General features: G+C 42.1%; 1 non-coding gene across 1 annotated transcript; it reads right to left on the reverse strand.

Annotated features, from left to right (window-relative positions):
* Window positions 1-4109: 4109 nt before the first annotated feature.
* Window positions 4110-4184, reverse strand: Trnas-cga. Its single transcript has one exon. It is a non-coding gene; the product is annotated as a tRNA-Ser (tRNA).
* Window positions 4185-21981: the final 17797 nt, after the last annotated feature.

Consider the following 21981-nt stretch of genomic DNA (forward strand, 5'->3'; position numbering starts at 1 on the left):
TGAACCATTTGAACCAAAATTGTGAAAAACAGGGAGAATCGTGTTTTTTAGTAAGAACCAGATGTCATAAGAAGAGAGAGATTGAGAAATGTACGACTACGGTTGTTAGGTCCAAAAATAGGGAAGCCGCACTTGGCGTTGTATTTAGCCGGATATTTTATCCTAAATGGTGGACAACGTATTCAAAATAGAAATAGAGTCATTAATCAATTGCATTCAGTTTTCTGCAAGATCAAATTTAAACACGCTTAAACTAAAACATGGTGAAGAACCTCATAATTTGTCCGTTATGACAGCAGCTAAGGGCTCAGTCTTTTTAATTGCTCAGTCTTGTTCCTAAGATAATCTGATGTCAAAATAAACTGAATATTCTTCCTTGAACAAAATAAACAATTATCTACTCTTCTCGGACGGAAAGCGAAAACGTATTCAATAGCTTTGGTCATTTTAATTAGGGTTGTAAAGAAATAACAATAATTTGCAGTTTGGTGTCGATATTTATCATCGAAACCCACTTCATGAAGAGCGTTGTTTTTCTTGGAATCATTTCGTGGAACTCGTGACAGTGTAATTTTAAGTTACAGAACAACAACGTCATCTTTGTGTTTGTGTCGGCTTGCTTTATATTGAGGCCTTTGTCCACTGCTCGTCTGTGAAGAAGAATACTCTCCAAAAATCGGTATTATGGCCTGAATTGCAAAGTAATATTCTGCTAATTTGAATTTTTCAGAGCAAACATCTTCATTCTTCTGTGATCTGAAATAAGCTGTCCACTTTTCTTGCACAAAAATCTTTTTAAAGGCAGTGTCGTCTTTTTTCTTACATGATTTTCGTGAAGTTTTGCCACTAATCAGAGTATTTACTATCATGTAAGTTTATTTTTCCTCTGGATAAAATATCAGTAGTTTCTGCTGCTCTCCCAGTGAAAAACCTCCTTAATGCAACCTTCTACGAACGTGTTATCACCAGAGGTTTTCCAGACGCATAGCCAACGAAATCACCTGAACTGAATCCCTGTGGCTTTTGGCTCTGGGTGTATCCAAAACAACGCATTTATCTGGTCTCTATCTGATCTGAACGCCGGTATACACAAACACGTTGCTCAGGTTCCAGCGCAGCTGCTGCGAACAATTGTTGATCACGTCGTTTTACGGATGTAACATCTCATCGACGTCTTCGGTTGTCATACTGAATAAATTGTGTAAGTGGCGGTTAATAATAAAATAACATTATGCCTTTCATAAAAATTTCTCGGTTCACTTGCCGCGTCAGATTCGGATAAAATTCCAAGCTTCAAATGATATCCTCCTTTATCCACATCAGGGACTAAAACTGACGAAGATGATAGAGGATGGTGTCAGTTTTTGTCACTGACGAAAGTGAGCGAGGACACTATCGAAATCTCGGAATTTTGTCCGGATTTGACGCCGCAAGTGAACCGAGAAATTTTTATCCAAGGACTCCGTTCTGAAAAACTTCGTAGCCATAACATTAGGCCTGTCTCACTTCATTTACCTTTCGTGTTCACGTCCAGTTCCTAATCCATTACATATGGAAACATTTCTAAACGCCTTTCTTGCATTAACAGCATCAGATTCACACCTGGTGGCCTAAATTGGAACTAATTTTTTTCGCAACTTAAATCGGTTCCGAATTAAGTATTAGAATATCTACCAAGTTTCGCTGCCGTACGATAATTACACCCCACACTTGACCTCTGTGAGTAGCTCCACTTTACTCATAACCACCCCGTACTTTGCCTCGCACTCTGTGTGTAGCGTGCTTGTGATATTTTGTATTAGCCTCTTTCGACCCACGAGGGGCACGGACATAAGAATAACAATGACTGATGTATTTTTATATCCTTACTGTGTATCTCGTTAGTCCTCTTAATCCTCGCCTTTTCATCACTAACTTGGAAAGGGCCTTAGTTGTGCGTTCTCTACTTTATCGCTATAAAGCCTAACAAAATCCAGACAGACCGGAATTGTGTATGTTTGGCTGGACATATACGGCTCAAGCCGCATAACTGACAACACTACTTGCGACTGTAGACGTGAAACTGGAGCTTGGAAGAAACAAATAATGGTATCACCTGCAGAGAATGCACAGTGAGGGAATGACTGCAACAATGTTCCGTTACCACTCCGGACAAAGAAGAAATACGGAGATACAAAATACAAGGATGTAAAACTGAACTCGTAGTGGACCATAATGTCCACTAGTTTAAGAAGGATTCCGAAGAATTAATCAAGTGAAACATTTGACTAGACATGGGTCTGTTTCTGCAGTGACGGCATGTTGTCTGAAGACTGGTTGGATTCAGTTCTCCGTGCGTGTCTATACTGTGCAAACCTTTTTATATCTGCGCAGCAACTGCACCCTACAGCCATTCGGACCTTCTTACTACATTCGGACTTGCTCCTCTCTTCAATTCCCCCCCCCCCCCTCACACACACACACATACACAAATACGCTACATTCTATTACCAAATTGAGGTTTCTTTGGTACTTGCGGATGTGTCCTGTCAACCGACACTTTTAGTCAACTTGTGCCACAGATTTGTTTTCCTCATTGCGATTCCGTATGTTCCCACTCTTTGTACCAAACTAATTTTTAACGTTCTTCTGTAGCAGCACATTTCAATAGCTCGTGTTCTCTTCCTGTCTGAACTGTGTATCGTATACGCTCCATTGCGTATGAATACCTTCAGAAAAGACTTCCTAACATTTAATATCCAGCTTTAAGAAATTTCTCTCCGTCAGAAATGCTTTCCTTGGTATTTTCAATCAGCATTTTATGTACCCACTTCTTCGTGTAGCAAAACAACATGATTGGCACCATATTCGGGATTATATGGATAATGTTCTTTCGAAAGTCTGATGTCTCCACACTCGTCAGTTCAACGTAACAACTTAGGTAGTGGTTTCGTTGACACTTTCCCTAATGATTTTAGAAATTTTGAAGGAATGTTATTTATACCTTCTGCTTTATTTGATAACAACTCTACCAAAGCTCTGTTAAATAATTATAATAAATCCCCCAAAGTCTTCCATATACCCTCCTGTTTCTTCTATCAGGTCATGAGGCTTTCTTTCCCTCGTGGAGGCCGACAGTGTATTCTTTCTATCTAACCGCTTTCTCCTCTGCGTTTAACAGTGGAATTCCTTTTGCAGCCGTAGTGTTGACGCCTTTGTTTTTGGGTCACCAAAGATTTTTGCACTTTTCTGTATGCTGAGTCAGACGACACAATTCTTTATCTATTTTTCGCATTTCTCATTCAGCCATTTCATCTTGGTTTCCCTGCACTTCCTATTTATTTCATTCTTAAGCGACTTACATTGTTGTATTTCTGTGTCTTCCGAACGGTTTGTGCTTTCTTCTTTCTTTGGTGCTTGAAGTTTTTCATCTATTACCCAAGGTACCATTACAATTACGTTATTTCTCCGCCCACCTTCGATATGGCGTTTATCAAGGATGTCCGTTCTTCTTCAACTGGACTGCCTATTGGATACATTGCAGCAACGTCTCCATCCTTAGCGGACTGCAGACGCATCTCAGCATTCCTTAGTACTTCAGTATCCCACTGATTCTTTTGGACGATTGTCATCAGATGCAGCCTACGTTTCATCTACATTACTAAACGGCTAAAATCACGCAGTCTCAGTTCCAGATTGCCCATCTAACGGCATACAAGGGCAACAAAAGTTTGATTTTGAGTATTTTGTACGACGATTAACCGAATTCAAAATTTTAAATGCTGTAATAATCTAATCTTTAAGACGTTTATTCTTATGTTAAAGATTTAACGCAACATATCAAGTTCTAAATTTAGAAACTGAGTGTATAGGTCTTGTGGCAGCATAACACATGGTTACAAACAACCCATATTATATTCATCCAGTATTTGAGAATGAGAGCACTTCATCATTTCCAACTAATCTTTACACACAATTTCAAACCTTTCTGAAATCTTCACTTGACTCTAGGCCTTTTGCAAGCATATACCCTCATATGGTGATCTGTGAACAGTGTATTCGATGAATAAGATTTTCACTCTGCAGCGGAGTGTGCGCTGATATGAAACTTCCTGGCAGATTAAAACTGTGTGCCGGACCGAGACTCGAACTCGGGACCTTTGCCTTTCGCGGGCAACTGCTCTACCAACTGAGCTACCCAAGCACGAATCACGCCCCGTCCTCACAGCTTTACTTCCGCCAGAACATCGTCTCCTACCTTCCTGCCTTCATACCTTGCACTTGCCCGCAAAAGGTAAAGGTCCCGAGTTCGAGTCTCGGTCCAGCACACAGTTTTAACCTGCCAGGATGTTTCAGTGTATTCGATGTTACTAGTTGAAATTTGTTTCAATTCTCTTCTCTCATAAGACTACGTTCTTCCTTAACTGTCTTCCAGTCCTTTCGCCCTTGACTGTGTTCCAATCCTCCATGATTGTTATATTATCATCTCCTTTTACATACTGAATAACCTGTGCAGCATCCTCATATACTTTCTCCATCTCTCCATCTTTTCCTTGTTAAGTCAGCATGTGTAGCTAAACTGTTGTTGTTGGCGTTGGTGTGTCGTCGATTCTGATGAGAAAAAACCTGTTACTGAACTATTCGTAGTAACTCATTCTCTGCCCTACATTAATATACGTAACGAAATGTACTCTCGCTACACCATTTTCTGCTAATGTTGATATTACGCTGAATTCATCTGAATAGAAATCTTTATCTTCTCAAATGGTTCAAATGGCTCTGAGCACTATGAGACTTAACATCTGAGGTCATCCGTCCCCTAGAACTTAGAACTACTTAAACCTATCTAACCTAAAGACATCACACACATCCATGCCCGAGGCAGGATTCGAACCTGCGACCGTAGCACTCACTTATCTTCTCCATTTCATTTCACTGACCCCACTGTATCTAGACTGAGGCTCTACATTTTTCTTTTTAGATTTTCCAGCTTTCCTGCTACGTTCAAAATCTGACATTGCTTTCTCCTGCTTCGTTGGTTATTCAATCTTTTTTCATGATCACCTACCCCTGTGCAGTCTCCTGCCAGAGATCAGTACGGGGGATTGGTCCGAAATCTTTTGCCATCATGACTCTTTTTCAATTTCAGGTCACATATCTTGCAGATACCCAATGAGCGCCTTTAATGTAGTATTTTCCATTGCCTTCTGCATCCTCAGGCCGTTGTTAAGTGTTGATCTTTCCGCCTTTTTGGGGCTGTTTCGCAGCTCAAGAATAAGAAGGTGACCTCAAACTCTGTCCGCCCCCCGCCTTCTTTGACAAGACAGTTGGCAAAAAAAGGGGGACGCCTTATACGGGAGGTCTTCGGTTGTCATTGATGAAGTTTCTTATTCAAAATTTAAGCAGTACTAGAATCGAAAGCGAGACCGAGGTAGTACTGATTACTAGTTAAAGACGCCAACCCAATACCACGGTTATCACGACTCATCACCTACAAACTTGAGTCCCAATACTCTAGAGTGTCCCCCATCCTCGAGATCTGTAATACCTGTCTTGATGTCGCACCTCTATCAACACATCATACCCTCCTTCGATCTCCACATCCTCCGTGTCCTTTACCAACGTAATTTCAATCGCCGGCTTCTCCCAGACCGTGAATTCATCCCTGGAACTAATCCCACATACCAACCCACAACCCATCAGAAATGGTCTTCAAAATACCTACCTTTTCCAGCTGGCATCCCACTCATTTCCTAAAACCCACTTTCACACCAATCAGTTCATTCCCACATACACAATCTCACATCCGTTTCCATACAACATTCACCTGCCCCCTCCCTCTCCCCCCCCCCCCAATACTTCTCACATCCCAATCCCCATTCACGGTCACCAGAAATCTACATCATATGATGTTCACAATAAAAAGAGTGTGCATGGAAGGCTTCTACGATGGAGAAGACTCATCAGATGATGTGTCGGAGTTTGATAGAGCTTTCAAAGCGATCAAATAAGGCAGAAGGCATAGAAAATATTCCTTCTGAATTTCTAAAATCACTAGCAAGGGCAGATAAGTGCGAGAACTATAGCACAATAACCTCAGTGGCTCTCACATCCAAGTTCCTGACAAGAATGAATCTGTTTAGTGCTTTTCGGCAAGTTAGAGCACCGGAGACGCAGTTCTGACGTTGCGGCTGATAGTGGAAGTATGACAGCAAAAATCAAAACCCTCTCACAGCATTTCACGATCTCAAAAATGTAAAATGATCCAAGTTCTTTGAAATTCTGAGAAAAATAGCAGTAAGCAAGAGGCAAAGAAGGGTAATTTACCATACGCACAAGAACCAAGCGGGAACAATAAGAATCGAAGACGAAAAACGAGATGCTCGGTTTAGAAAGGTTGGAGTCAGTGGTGAAGTCTTTTGCCCCTACTGTTCAATCTACGGATCGAGGAAGCAATGTCAGAAAGAAAAGAAAGTTTCAAGAGTGGGATTAAAATCTGGGGCGAAAGCATAACAATAAGAATTGATGTGAACGTAGACTTCCGCGGCCGTTGTCTCAGTCATTAAAATTCTTCTAGGTTTGAGGCCGCATTGTCAACTATAAAGTTCCAACCTTAGCAGTACACAAGGAAGGCGTCTTGCAACAGTCGCCAAAACGTCGGAATTTTATAGTTGACAATGCGGCCTCAAACCCAGAAGAATTTTATTGACAATAAGAGTCGATGATGACATCGCGTCCTTAGGAGAATTACAAAATGCCTCTGAGCACTATGGGACTTAACTTCTCAGGTCATCAGTCCCCTAGAACTTAGAACTACTTAAACATAACTAACCTAAGGAAATCACACACATCCATGCTCGAGGCAGGATACGAACCTGCGACCGTAGCGGTCGCGCGGTTCCAGACTGTAGCGCCTAGAACCGTTCGGCCACTCCGGCCGGCGGAGAATTACAAAACCTTTGAAATGGAATTGAGAGCATACCGAACAATGGCGAAAGTAAACAGCAGTAGCAGAAATCAGATTAGCGAAAATTTTAACATCAAAACTGTAGACCATCGAATAGACGAAATTGAGGAATTTGCTAACTTGGAAGCAAAATTACGAAGCGAAGCGGACAAGATAAGTAGACTAGCACAGGCAAAGTGGACATTCCTGGCCAAGAGAAATATGGTAGTATCAAATATAGGCGTTGATTTGAGGAAGAAATGGCTCTGAGCACTATGGTACGTAACATCTATGGTCATCAGTCCCCTAGAACTTAGAATTGAGGAAGAAATGTTTGAGGATGTACGTTTGGAGCACAGTGAAACATGGACTATGAGAAAAGAGGACTACCGAAACGTTTCAGATGTTGTGTTATAGGACGATGTTGACAGTTAGGTGTACTGACAAGATAAGGAATGAGGACCGCAGATTCGGCGACGAATAGACATGATGGTAGGACATGTTGTATTAAGACATCAGAGAATAATTTCCATGGGACTAGAGGATAGAATCTACTCAACACACGATTGATGACCTAGGGCGCGAGGGCTGCTCTGAGATGAAGAGGTTGGCACAAGAGTAAAATTCCTGGCGGACCGTATGAAGACCGATGATAAAATAAAAATCACATCAAATGAAATGACCCACTTTCAGATACTTTTACTGATCTCATACAAACATGATTTCACCCGTATAGGTTGAAGTGGCGGGTGAAAATTTGCACCAATGTCAGGAATTGAAACAGGGTTTCCTGCTTACTAGGCAGGTGCGTCAGCCGCTAAGCTATCTTGACGCAGTTGTTCAAACACCTGCACGGTCTACCTTGCCATGCCTCCCTTCTCGATCCAAATTCTCCCTTACACGCGAACAGTATTGCTGAGGTTCTCCATGTTCTGGCATAGCACCACAGCACTGAATGTAAATGAGGAATCCAGGCTGAAACCCACAGCAGGTACTTATACAAATGAAATGGTGCAGTTTCAGAGGCTTCTACTTGTCTCGTGCAGATATGATTTTACACATATAGACTGAAGTGGTGAGTGAAAATTTGTACCAAGGTCGGGAATCGAACCGGATCTGCTGCTACCTAGGCAGGTGCGTTGGCCACTAAGCCACCTTGGCATTAATGGTTCACACAACTGCATGGACTACCCTGGCACGCCTCGCTCCTCCATCGAAACTGGAGTGGCAGTGAGAATTTGGGCTGAAGAGGGAGGTGTGCCTGCATAATCCGTGCAGTTGCCTGAACCGCAAGGTGGCTTAGTGGCTAGAGGACCCACCTAGTATTCAGTAGACCTGTATTTCATTACCAGTCTTCGTGCAAATTTACACATGTACCTAAAAAAATTGCATTATCTTTATCCCGTCATAAACTACTGGCCATTAAAATTGCTACACCACGAAGATGACGTGCTACAGACGCGAAATTTAACAGACAGGAAGAAGACGCTGTGATATGCAAATGATTACCTTTTCAGAGCATTCACTCAAGGTTGGCGCCGGTGGCGACACCTACAACGTGCTGACATGAGGAAAGTTTCCAACCGATTTCTCATACACAAACAGCAGTTGACGGGCGTTGCCTGGTGAAATGTTGTTGTGATGCCTCCTGTAAGGAGGAGAAATGCGTACCATCACGTTTCCGACTTTAATAAAGGTCGGATTGTAGCCTATCGCGATTGCGGTTTATCGTATCGCGACATTGGCGCTCGCGTTGGTCGAGATCCAATGACTGTTAGCAGAATATGGAATCGGTGGGTTCAGGAGGGTAATACGGAACGTCTTGCTGGATCCCAACGGCCTCATATCACTAGCAGTCGAGATGACAGGCATCTTATCCGCATGGCTGTAACGGATCGTTGAGCCACGTCTCGATCCCTGAGTCAACAGATGGGGGCGTTTGCAAGACAACAACCATCTGCACGAACAGTTCGACGACGTTTGCAGCAGTATGGACTATAAGCTCGGAGACTGCGGCTGGGGTTACCCTTGACACTGCATCACAGACAGGAGCGCCTGCGATGGTGTACTCAACGACGAACCTGGGTGCACGAATGGCAAAACGTCATTTTTTCGGATGAATCCAGGTTCTGTTTACAGCATCATGATGGTCGCATCCGTGTTTGGCGACATGGCGGTGAACGCACATTGGAAGCGTGTATTCGTCATCGGCATACTGGCGTATCACCCGGCGTGACGGTATGGGAAGCCATTGGTTACACGTCTCGGTCACGTCTTGTTCGCATTGACGGCACTTTGAAAAGTGGACGTTACATTTCAGATGTGTTACGACCCGTGGCTCTACCCTGCGAAACCCTACATTTCAGCAGGTTAATGCACGACCGCATGTTGCAGGTCATGTACGGGCCTTTCTGGATACAGAAAATGTTCGACTGCTGCCCCGGCCAGCACATTCTCCAGATCTCTCACCAATTGAAAACGTCTGGTCAATGGTGGCCGAGCAACTGGCTCGTCACAATACGCCAGTCACTACTCCTGATGATCTGTGGTATCGTGTTGAAGCTGCATGGACAGCTGTACCTGTGCACGCCATCCAAGCTATGTTTGACTCAATGCGCAGGCGTATCAAGGCCATTATTACAGCCAGAGTTGGTTGTTCTGGGTGCTGATTTCTCAGGATCTATACACCCAAATTGCGTGAAAATGTAATCACATGTCAGTTCTAGTATAATATATTTTTCCAATGAATACCCGTTTATCATCTGCATTTCTTCTTGGTGTAGGAATTTTAATGGCCAGCAGTGTAACTTTCAGATCGCCCCCAAACTGACCCAATGTCAAACACATAAAAAAATAAAGCGGCAACTATCAGAGAAAGAGCTCTGTGGTTTGTTGAAAACTGTTAGCAGGTGTCAACAGTTTCTTTTCAGTTATGCCGAACTATGAATGTGTGCCCCACTCTACGCTCGCAGAACATCAGTGCGATATTCGAGTTCCGCCCATGTACGGACTAGCATTGCAGCCTCAACAGTTCTGATTACTTCGTGGATTCATGCACGATGGGTAGCAATGCCATTGACGTGTTGAATGCATGTGATCTTTGACGTAACCCCACAAAAATAAGTTCAATGGCGTGACATCGGAAGACCGCTTGGGCCATGCGACTGGACAATCACGACTCATCCACCTTTCTCGAAAAGTGTCATTCAGCACACCCTGCACTTTCGAACTACAGTGTGGTTGGTGTGCACCATCATGCTGGAAGACAATGGAGGGCTGCATTTCTTCGATTCGTAGTAGGAGGAATTGTTCGAGCATGTCAAGGTGAACACTTTCTGTTATAGTTTTCTCTGCGAATAAAAACAGACCTACACCGTCTTGTGCATTATGCACATTGCCGGACGGTGTGACCGAGCGGTTCTAGGCACTATGTCTGGAAGCGCGTGACCGCTACGGTCGCTGGTTCGAATACTGCCTAGGGCATGGATGTGTGTGATGTACTTACGTTAGTTATGTTAAGTAGTTCTAAGTTCTAGGGGACTGATGACCTCAGAAGTTAAGTCCCATTGTGCTCAGAGCCATTTGAACCATTATGCACACTAAACATTAAGCTTCTGTCTATCACGGATGTGTTCACATGTGCTGTGTGGATTTACGAAGTCCCAAATCCCAATATTGTGGTGATTCAAACGTCGAAAAATGTGGAACGTTGCTTCATATGAAAACGGGCACTTTTGAAGGTAGTCATTGTCAGCATCAGTGGCTGGCGTGAAACAGCCGAATGAATACCCTCTGCGACCGTTTGGCAGCAGTGCTAGCAACCATTTGCACTTTCTACGCATACAGACACAACTCCGACGATGGAAAGAGCTGAAAAGAGCGAGAATTATCGTATAATCTGCTGAACAAGTCATGTATCCAAGTTGCTGGCAAGAGTAGCATACAGAAGAATGGAAAAGAAGATGGAAGACGTGGTACAAGACGATCAGTTTGGCTTTAGGAAACGGAAAGGCACCAGAAAACTCTCTCGTTGACGGCTCACACAAATTTGTATTCACATTACGGTTGACAATGGAAGCAAGACAGAAGAAAAATCAAGACACATCCATTTGATTCGTCAACCTTTAAAAAGAGTTCGGTAATGTAAAATGGTGCAAGATGTTTGAAATTCTGAGAAAAGTGGGAAAAGCTTAGAAAGACGGGCAATATACAATATGTACAAGACCCACCAGGGAACAATAAGAGTGAAAGATGAAGAACAAACTGCGCGCGTTAAAAAGGGTATAAGACTGGTATGTAGTCTTTCTCCCTTATCGTTCAATCTTCACATCGTAGAAGCAATTACGGAAATAAAAGAAAGGTTCAAGAGTGGAATTAAAATTCAAGGTGAGAGGATATCAATGATAAGATTCGCTGACAATATTGCTATCCTGAGTGAAAATGAAGAAGAATTACAGGATTTGGTGAATGAACTGAACAATCGAATGAGTGCAGAATATGGACTAGGAGTAAATCGAAGGCGAAAGTTATGAGAAGCGGCAGAAACGAGGTGAGAAACTGAACATCAGAACTTACCACAAAGCAGGTGAGGTTATGGAATCTTACTACCTAAGAAGCAAAATAATCCTTTACATTTGGAGCAAGGAGGACATCAAAAGTAGACTACGACTGCTAAAAGGGCATTCCTGGCGAAGAGGAGTATGCTAGCAACAAACATAGGCCTTAATTTGAGGAAGAAATTTCTGAGAATGTGAGTTTGGAACACATCATTGTATGGCAGTAAAACACAGACTATGGGAAAACCGGAACAGAAGAGAACCGAAGTATTTAAGATGCAGAACAGTGTTTAAAATTAGGTGGACGGATAATGTAAGGAATGAGGAGTTTCTACGGAGAATCGGCGATGAAAGGAATACACGGAAAACAGGGACAGGGTGATAGGACCTGTTACGGCATCAGGGAATAACTTCTATGGTGCTAGAGGGAGCTGTAGAGAGTAAAACTGTAGAAAAAGACGTAGCCTAGAATACATCCACCAAATAATTGACGAAGTAGGTTGCAAGTGCTACTTTCAGATGAAAAGGTTGGTATAGGCCACATGATACCAGTCAGAAAACTGATGACTCAATAAAAAAAACCTATAACGGTGTAATCGCTTATGTAACACTTTGTGGACAGTTGATCTTGCTTCCTGCAATTCATGTGATGCATAACGAACAGACTTCATGGGGCTGTGCTGAAATGGAGCTTGCAGATGACAAACTGCACTTTCCCCTGGTCTCATTTTAATGCATGCTAAGTAGACTCCGCAACAAAGTACGAAGTAACGAAACTTTGAGAGATGCTAAACGTTTTACAACAAAGCACATCATCTGTAGTAGTTCCTAAATTAAGATTTTGACGAGGTGACTTTATGGGCACCCTACACACACCCAGCGGATCACGCGGTTTGCTTTTCTTTCACGTGGATGTAGTACATAATTAGATTTCTTCGATGATTGCGCCCAATCATTATCCTGGTGGTTTTCCCGATGGAACAGTTTTTTTCAGTCTTGAGTACAAAATCAATGAAATTAAGTATCTCTTTTCTATCTAATTATAACACAACCTTATTCAAAGAGTAATTCTCATTGCTAGACGACACTTGCACGGTTGTCGAGCTCTTCACTTTTACTGGAAAGCTGTCACTTTTACATTTATCTGTTGTTGTTGTTGTGGCCTTTAGTCCAGAGACGGTTTGATACAGGTCTCCATGCTATTCAATCCTGCACAAGCTTCTTCATCTCCGAGTAACTACTGCAACCTACATCCTTCTGAAACTGTTTAGTGTATTCACTCTACGATTTTTACCCTCCGCGCTTCCCTCCAATACTAAATTGAAAATCCCTTGATGCCTCAGAACATGTCCTACCAACCGATCCCTTCTTCTAGTCAAGTTGCGTCACAAACTCCTCTTCTCCCCAATTCTATTCAGTACCTCCTCATTAGTTATGTGATCTACCCATCTAATCTTCAGTATTCTTCTGTAGCACCACATTTCGAGAGCTTCTATTCTCTTCTTGTCCAAAACAATTATTGTCCAAGTTTCACTTCTATACACGGCTACACTCCAAACAAATACTTTCACAAAAGACTTCCTGACACCCAAATCCATACTCGATGTTAACAAATTTCTCTTCTTCAGAAACGCTTTCCTTGCCATTTCCAGTCTACAATTTATATGCTCTCTACTTCGATCATCATCAGTTATTTTTCTCCCAAAATAGCAAAACTCATCTACTACTGTAAGTGTCTCATTTCCTAATCTAATTCCCTCAGCATCACCTGATTTAATTCGCCTACATTCCATTATCCTCATTTTTCTTTTTTTGATGTTCATCTTGTATCCTCCTTTCAAGACACTGTCCATTCCGTTCAACTGCTCTTCCAGGTCCTTTGCTGTCTCTGACACAATTACAATGTCGTCGGTAAACCTCAAAGTTTTTATTTCTTCTCCGTGGATTTAATCCTTTGCTGCAGCATTCTCGCTGCCCGCGCACAGGGTCCCGGGTTCGATTCCCGGCGAGGTCAGGGATTTTCCCTGCCTCGAGATGAGAGGGTGTTGTTGTGTCGTCTTCATCATCATCATTATTCATCCCCATTACGGTTGGGGGCAGGCAATGGCAAACCACCTCAGCTAGGAGCGTGCCTAGTTCAGCGTTGTGGTTCTCCCACATCGTCCCCTGCGCTCCTCGGAGTATGGGACCTCATCATCATTAATTTCTATTCCAAATTTTTCTTCTGGTTTTTTTTTTACTGCTTGCTCAATATGCAAATTAAATAACATCGGAGATAGGCTACAACCCTGTCTCGAGATAGGCTACAGCCCTGTCTCACTCCTTCTCAACCACTGCTTCCCTTTCGTGCCCCTCAACTCTTATAACTGCCATCTGGCTTCTGTACGAATTGCAAACAGACTTTCGCTCCCTGTATTTTACACCTGTCACCTTTAGAATTTGAAAGAGAGTATTGCAGTCAACACTGTCAAACAAATGCTAGAAACGTACGTTTGTCTTTCCTTAATCTATCTTCAAGGTAAGTCATAGGGTCAGTATTGCGTCAAGTGTTCCAAGATTTCTACGGAATCCAAACTGATCTTCCCCGAGGTCGGCTTCTACTAGTTTTTTCATTCATCTGTAAAGAATTCGTGTTAGTATTTTGCAGCCGTGACTTATTAAACTGATAGTTCAAAATTTTCACACCTGTGAACACTTGCTTTCTTTGGGATTGGAATTATTATATTCTTCTTGAAGTCTGAGGGTATTTCGCCTGTCTCGTACATCTTGCTCACCAGATGGTAGAGTTTTCTCAGTGCTCGCTCTACCAAGGTTATCAGTAGTTCTAATGGAATTTTGTCTACTCCCGTGGCCTTGTTTCAACTTAGGTCGTTTAGTGCCCTGTCAAACTCTTCACGCAGTATCATATCTCCCACTTCATCTTCATCTACGACCTCTTCCATTTCCATAATATTATCCTCAAGTATATCGCCATTGTATAGAGCCTCTATATACTCCTTCCACCTTTCTGCCTTCCCTTCTTTGACTAGAACCGGTTTTCCATCTGAGCTGTTGAAATTCATATCTAAAGCTTGTTAAAAGTATTATTCACATTAACGGAATTATGTTTAATTCTACGTAAAATATGATAGTGTTGATACGCTAGATTCAGATCTTAGATTTGTCATTTTAGTTTCTGTTTGTTGTTCAACCTGCATTGCGATTGGACTGCGTCGTATAAATCAGCGATTTCTGTTTGATTGTTGAGGTCCGCAGAAGTGATTTAATTAATAACCAATTGTCAGCATCGATGAAATTCTTAGAAAATATCTGAGTTTGTAACGCTTCCGCCCTGCTCGGACGTACGTTAGCTCTATAAAGCCTGTACTGTAATAAGTTCACGGGCTTCACCTTATAAACAAGGATTTTAGTACATAAGTTGACCGCGTGTACCTAATAGAAGCAAGATCGGACTTATACTCAGTCAATAACTACAGTGATGCATCAAGCAAATGTAAAGTATAATTACTCGTTCGCATGGACAAGAAGTACACACAGTAGATGCTACCTATAATTAATAATTCGGTCGCCAGCCTACTTAGGCAATGAGTGAGTTTTTCCTTGTACAAGTGAGTGCATGTACAAGCATAACTACACGTAGTAACGTTGCGTTATATGGCAAAGTTTGGAACCAAAAAAAAATCCACTGAACTAAAGTTTTCTCTTTTTGTACTAATTTGGACGAGCTAAATTTACACAACACCACACAGTAATGATTACTACGAACTGCATTTTGTATGTTGAGCAGACTGAAATCGGGCATAGATTGCCCTAGCATCGACAATCTTGAAAGTACACACACAATATCACTATGATGGAAAAACACTAATACACTTAGGATTAATATAGAATTTAGCTTTACTGGTCAAATCTGATCAACACATTTCAAGGTTTGAAAGAATGGACAAGAGAAGGGGGGGGGGGCCTGAAACTGTTATGGTCGTTATACTGAAACTATTAAGTACTGAAGGCAAATTAACACTCAAAATTATCAATCTATGGATAACTACTCTTTTGTCTTACTTCTGAATAATTTAACTGTCATTATTTCTGTCTCAAATTAATTAAATAACATCGTTAACTCAATTCAAAAAACTCTCTTCCAATTTAGTCATGCTTTTGTTCTTTACCAACATTTGCAATAACACACAGAACTTTAGACTCCTTTATGGCATAGATTAATCTGCTGATAATTTTCATTAACACTAACATTAAACTTTCAGTTCAGGATACTCGGGTTGCACAATACGAGGTAAGGACCCTGTCTAGGTCAGTAATCAGGATAAGTCACGGCTAAGGCAATGCTGGTAAAAGTCACGTTATTATTGAACAGTCAGAAACATTTTCGACACTGGTCCACACAGATACACTTCTAAAGATGAAATAAATGTTTGACCTGTGCAAGTCGGTGCGGCGGATGGCGGGCAGCGAGATAGCGAGAAGCACGGCACACATGCAAGCACGGCTAAGGCTCTCACTGCAGCGGCACTTTCCTTCTTCTTAGCGTCGTTATCTTTCCAACTTTGTGCCTCAGAATATAGCCATGCCAAGTAGTCGTCGGAATCGGTTCATCCGAGGCTCAATGGAATCCACTTTTCCTGGGTAGCCTCCTCGGTACAGTACGTGTACTTCCGAACGACGCCCAACTCCGACTGTAATACTGTGCCCGTTGTGCCGAACCGCGCCAGTGTGCGTTTTCCCACCTCGCCTGCCTCCACCTTTTCCCGTTCCCCTACAGGTAGGGTATTCACCACAGGTTTTCTACTACATATATCCTAATGCATTACCTACGTATGGACCAAGTATATAAATTACAATTTTCACATCTTACAATAGTTTTAACATTAAATACACTTTCCTTTGATTATCACATTATTTGAAATCTAACATAAATAATAATATTCATTTCAAAAGTTGCTCACAGTCTCTTTAACATAACGATACGAACGAAAAAAAAGTTCAAAACATTGCTTACATTAATTTATCTAAATTCATAAAGAAAAAAATTATTATATGTACAGTTGTCGTTACAAGTTCAGTGGGAATTCAGTTTGGTTTCCTCAGTGCTACGGTATTGCTTAATGTGTGGTGTATCATTGCACTGTGATTAACATCTGCACGCCGGTGTGTACCATCGGTAGCTCACGCTAGATCCTCTCGTAGGCCGGTGTGTACCACCGGTGAGACATACTACACTCCATCACTTATGCTACCAGCAATACATTAATGTATGATGTATTATTACTTATCACCCAGAAGCAACGAACAGTTGTGAACAAAATTTTGTGTGACCCTCCAACGAGTGAGTATTCTGCACAAAAGGTACGTCACATAATTTGTTATATTTCAACTAAAGTTCAGTCTTGATCACAACACTTATGTCTCAATAACATAGGCGACCGGTTTCGGTTATATTTATATAACCATCTTCAGACCTGTGAATTAATTTTAGAAAATACTAGAGACCAGTCTTAAAATAAAATGAAAAGTGTCTAATGACGACAACAATTTTTAACAAGATAAAATAAAATAAAACTTATTATACCCATGGCTTCCTTGGAGGATGGTAGGCGGAGCTCTCCTCAGCTGCTACGAAGCTCATGCACAGCACTCATAACCATCAGTTGACTTCGTAGCAGCTGAGGAGAGCTCCGCCTACCATCTTCCAAGGAAGCCATGGGTATAATAAGTTTTATTTTATTTTATCTTGTTAAAAATTGTTGTCGTCATTAGACACTTTTCATTTTATTTTAAGACTGGTCTCTAGTACTTTCTAAAATTAATTCACAGGTCTGAAGATGGTTATATAAATATAACCGAAACCGGTCACCTATGATATTGAGACATAAGTGTTGTTATCAAGACTGAACTTTAGTTAAAATATAATACTCTATTGATCACTGTTTCCAAAAATGTTTACCAAAATTGTACATAATTTGTTGTTAATTTAGTGTAAAGTTGTGTTATGTGAACTCTCCTTGTTTTAAAAGAATGGACTTACGCCACTGTCAAAATAAAAATTCAATATATTAAAGTAGTAGCTTAGAGCATTTGAATGTGATCGCCAGCTCACGGCAAGAAACAGGAAAATCAGCGTCGCTAAATGAAGGAAAGCATGAATACACCCGCCGCTCCACAACGAGAAACGCAATTCTCAGCGGAGTGAACGTGTTAATCTCGTTCATAACAGTCCAGTAGCCATATGCTCACTAATTCAATATTGGTGCCCATCATGGCAGATTTCATCTGTCCATGCATCGTTGTTCTAATACTAACGACACATTTGTGCAACTACTATCGCGTCCACAACTGGCCAATAGCCATAAAATCCTTAGAACAGTAATGACGACTATCGTCAGAGCAGATTTCACGTGTCCTCGCTCCTTTGTCCTATAAATTGTCGACACATTTGTGCAACTACGTCTCGTCCACAACGGTCAAATAACCATATATCCATAGTTGTTTAAGAGTAAATGTCGTATGGCATTGTTGGCTGGCACATCCAACGGGGTGGATTCAGCCCATGTCAGAAACGGCGTTCTTCTTCCGCATACGTCGACCCCTTTCCTTGTCGATGTGTGAGAGTTGTGTCTTGAGTGTGTGAGCAGGGTGTAGGTGAGTGTAATTGGAAATTTGTGGTAAGTTCTATGGGATCAAACTTCTGAGGTCATTTGTCCCTAAGCTTACATACTACTTAACCTAACTTAAACTTAAGCTAAGAACAACACACACACACACACACACACACATGCCCAAGGGACGGCTCGAACCTCCGACGGGGGGGAGCCGTCCGAACCGCGGCAAGACGCCTTAGATTGCACGGCTATCCCGCGCGGCGTAGGTGAGTGTAATGGACGCATATGTAGTGGTATGTTTGTGTTATGGGGTAATGATGAGAGAAGGGAAAGGGCAAAACCCTGTGCCGGCACATAGCCTACTTCTCTCGTGTAGCACTAAGGAGGTTGTAGAGCTCAACGTACGGATCACCATCAACACTGCCACTTACCCTGACTTCATGAGATACTGCAGACAGGTTTGGAATTTAGTTTGGGACACTATCGCGAAGACTGGTGATCAGGAACGTCACGTCACCACCTCTTCTCCCCGCGCCGCCAGATACGGGCAGCGAAAATTTCGTCCACCACTAGGATACGAAGCGGCTTATCTCTGGATCGAAAGCGACAGCACAAGCGTGCGTTAGCGACCTCGGCTACAGACACGGGTACATGTCATTGGTGATACCTACCATATGAGGATATGTCACCTGCTCATGCACCAATTGTTTTATAAAATGTGGACAGGTCGGCCGGAGTGGCCGTGCGGTTCTAGGCGTTGCATCTGGAACCGAGCGACCGCTACGGTCGCAGGTTCGAATCCTGCCTCGGGCATGGATGTGTGTGATGTCATTAGGTTAGTTAGGTTTAATTAGTTCTAAGTTCTAGGCGACTGATGACCTCAGAAGTTAAGTCGCATAGTGCTCAGAGCCATAAAATGTGGACACATTTATACTCGTGTAACCATAATGACGTGTGGCTAAATGTCTTTAAGACTCACTTAGAAGATCGCAGCTATTCGTCATTTAAGAGCATTCTACTGTTACAATGTGGTTTTCCTGTCCATCGATGTAACAGACGCCTCGTGCAAATATCGACTTCCCTCCTCCCCCTCCCCCCTCGCCCCTCAGACTCCGACCTATATATCTCCCCACCTTTTGTTCTATCCTCACCGGTGCTTAGTCTGTTTATTCGTTTACTGAGGTCAACACGACTCAACAGAGAAGCAGCAGCTTAGCATTTCAGTATGGTTTTTTGTGATAGGGAAGGCTGGGAGAAACAGACGCATACGGCTAATAGCAGACAGGATGAATTACGCCTCAAAGGGGGAGTCAGTGATCCTTACAGGAACAACTACAAATGGAGTGAAAAATATGGAAAGAAAAAGAACCTATGTAAAAGAAGCCGAAGAAAACAAGTAAATAAAACTTAACGACAAAAAAAGACAAGTGCACAGTTCTGCAAGTTAAAAATGACTCAAGGAAGAAGCAGATGTCATACAACAAGAAACTCAAAGTAGAAAGTGAAAGTAGCAGCGAAGGTGACCTAAATCTCCACTTAGAACATTTGTCATGAAATGGATGGTATTGACCTAACCGCGTTTTCAGAAGATGTCTGTTTAGTTTGTGGAGAGCTATGGTGTCGATGTGTGTCATGTAATAGGTGGAGTCACGAAGAATGTAGCGGTTGGAACACTCGGAAAGATTACAAGTGTGATGTTTGCTGTAAAAGGAAATGAACTGTTTTCATGCCTATAAAAACTAAAAAAATTATAAGAAACATTTACAGAAAATCATTATTTTGTTCATTAATGTACTGTTTAGTATATGTAATTAATAAACCAATAAAATAACCTATATTGTCCATTTTTATACACTGCTAATATTGCATGTTATTACGCTTACCAAGCATGCCTTTACGCTGAGGGGTACAGGATACTAAGCGTCTGGACTTTTTTTGTTTTGATGTTAAAAATTAAAATAATGTTATAAGTATTTTCACTCGCCTGGAATATGTTCATAATTGTCCATAATACGGTGTGTATTTGTTTCCGTAGGCGTTTAATGACGTAATGACCAATTTACACCGATTTTTATTAGGTGCATGTATTTCCCCACCCTCGCCTAAAACATAAAAAACACGATCCGCCATACGAAGTGGCGCAGTGGTTAGCACACTGGGCTCACTTTCGGGAGGATGATGCTTCAAACCCGCGTCCGGCCATCCTGATTTAGGTTTTCCGTGATTTCCCTGAATCGCTTCAGGCAAATGCCAGGATGGTTCCTTTGAAAGGGCACAGCCGACTTCCTTCCCACCCTTCCCTAATATGAAGGGACCGATGACCTCGCTGTTTGGTGCCCTCCCCCAAATCAACCAACCAATAACACGATCCCTTTGTGGAAAGTCGTAAAAAACAAAACAAGAAACTCACAATATACTCTCTACAATTTCGTTGCATTGTCTAATCTGGCACTACGCGAATGGCTCCATCAAGTACTCGAAAACACAGCACAAGCATCTCCGCACCAGGTAGGTCTTTTTGCAACAGTTACTCACAGAGCAGTACGAATCCTCTTATGATTCACTTTCATACATCTCCGCCATCTTTCCACTTCAGTGTCCTCCAATCCTTTCTCTTCCTCGTCTTCATCTTAATCTCTGTCTTCTCCCTCCTACTTAGCATTATGTTTTCCCTTTTCTTTTCTTCTTCCGTAGTTTTTTTTCTTTTTTTGCCTTTCACAAAACTGTGCCACCTTTCCCCCTCCCCCCCGCCTCCCCCCCTCCACAACACACAAAATCAGCGCCGTGGGCATGCACCCCAGCTACCTTAGCCTACCAGCGTCACTGTTCATAGAATCGTTATAACGTCCCAAAATAAACAGGCGCCTAACGTATTTTATAGTTAGTGGTTGCGGTGTGACGCGGACACACAGTAGTTAAGACATTTTACAAGTTATTTCGCGCTTGCACCCCGATTTCAGTATCTTCGTATTTCACTCCATGCTCAAGATTGCAGCAATGATCGATTCGTTGAATGCTTCAAGGACGTTCTCCACATGTTTGTTGTACAGCAGAGTTTCCCAAACTGTGTTCCGTTGAACTCCGGCGTTTTGTAGGAGGTGACTAAGTGCTCCGCTAAAAACTAATACGGCGTTTTTTCGACATCTTGACGATACTAATTATTTTTGAAAAAGTTTGTATAACTTTTGTGCTACGTTTCTGTGTTACGATTTAAAACTAAAGCAGTCACAGAATAATACAAGTTTTCCAAATTTTTAAAAAAATTATATTGACCTTAAAAATAAAAAAGGTGTTCTATCAAAGTACAAGTATTCACAAAGTGCTCTGTCACAGGAAAAGTTTGCGGCCCTTGTTCTGCAGCAGCGATTGACAGTATCTGGAGAGAGCATACACAGCCCGCATGAGTACTCTGTAGCTTCCAGAGCGATATTTTCCACTTACCTGCACCCTTAAATACTGTTAGAAATGTCCGACATTGGCATAGCGTTGAAACTGATTCCGATTGCATCGTCGACATCTAAACATCAATGGCTGACAATAATAGAATTCAAAATATCAATGTTTTAACAACGATATGTAACACAGATTTTATGAAATAGCTTGAAATATTTTGGGAAAAAAAGGTCGTTCAATTATTTTCAGAAATTATTTGTCCACAGCTATTTACCCAACAAAGTAGCGCTACAAATTACCAAATTTCTGTTTCGTAAATATCGAAGATTCTCGGAAATACCCAAATAGTGTAAGGGTGGATTGCGCCTGTATGTGGGCAGCCGGCTCTGCGCGACTGGTATCGGAACCGGTTTCACTGCGGCTCCCCGGCCTGACGGCAGCCATGCCCGAGATGACGCGCGTGTCTTTCCGGAACTGCCGATGAGCGAAAGCG

This window comes from Schistocerca piceifrons, chromosome 2, assembly GCF_021461385.2.
Source record: "Schistocerca piceifrons isolate TAMUIC-IGC-003096 chromosome 2, iqSchPice1.1, whole genome shotgun sequence".
Taxonomy (NCBI): Eukaryota; Metazoa; Arthropoda; class Insecta; order Orthoptera; family Acrididae; genus Schistocerca; species Schistocerca piceifrons.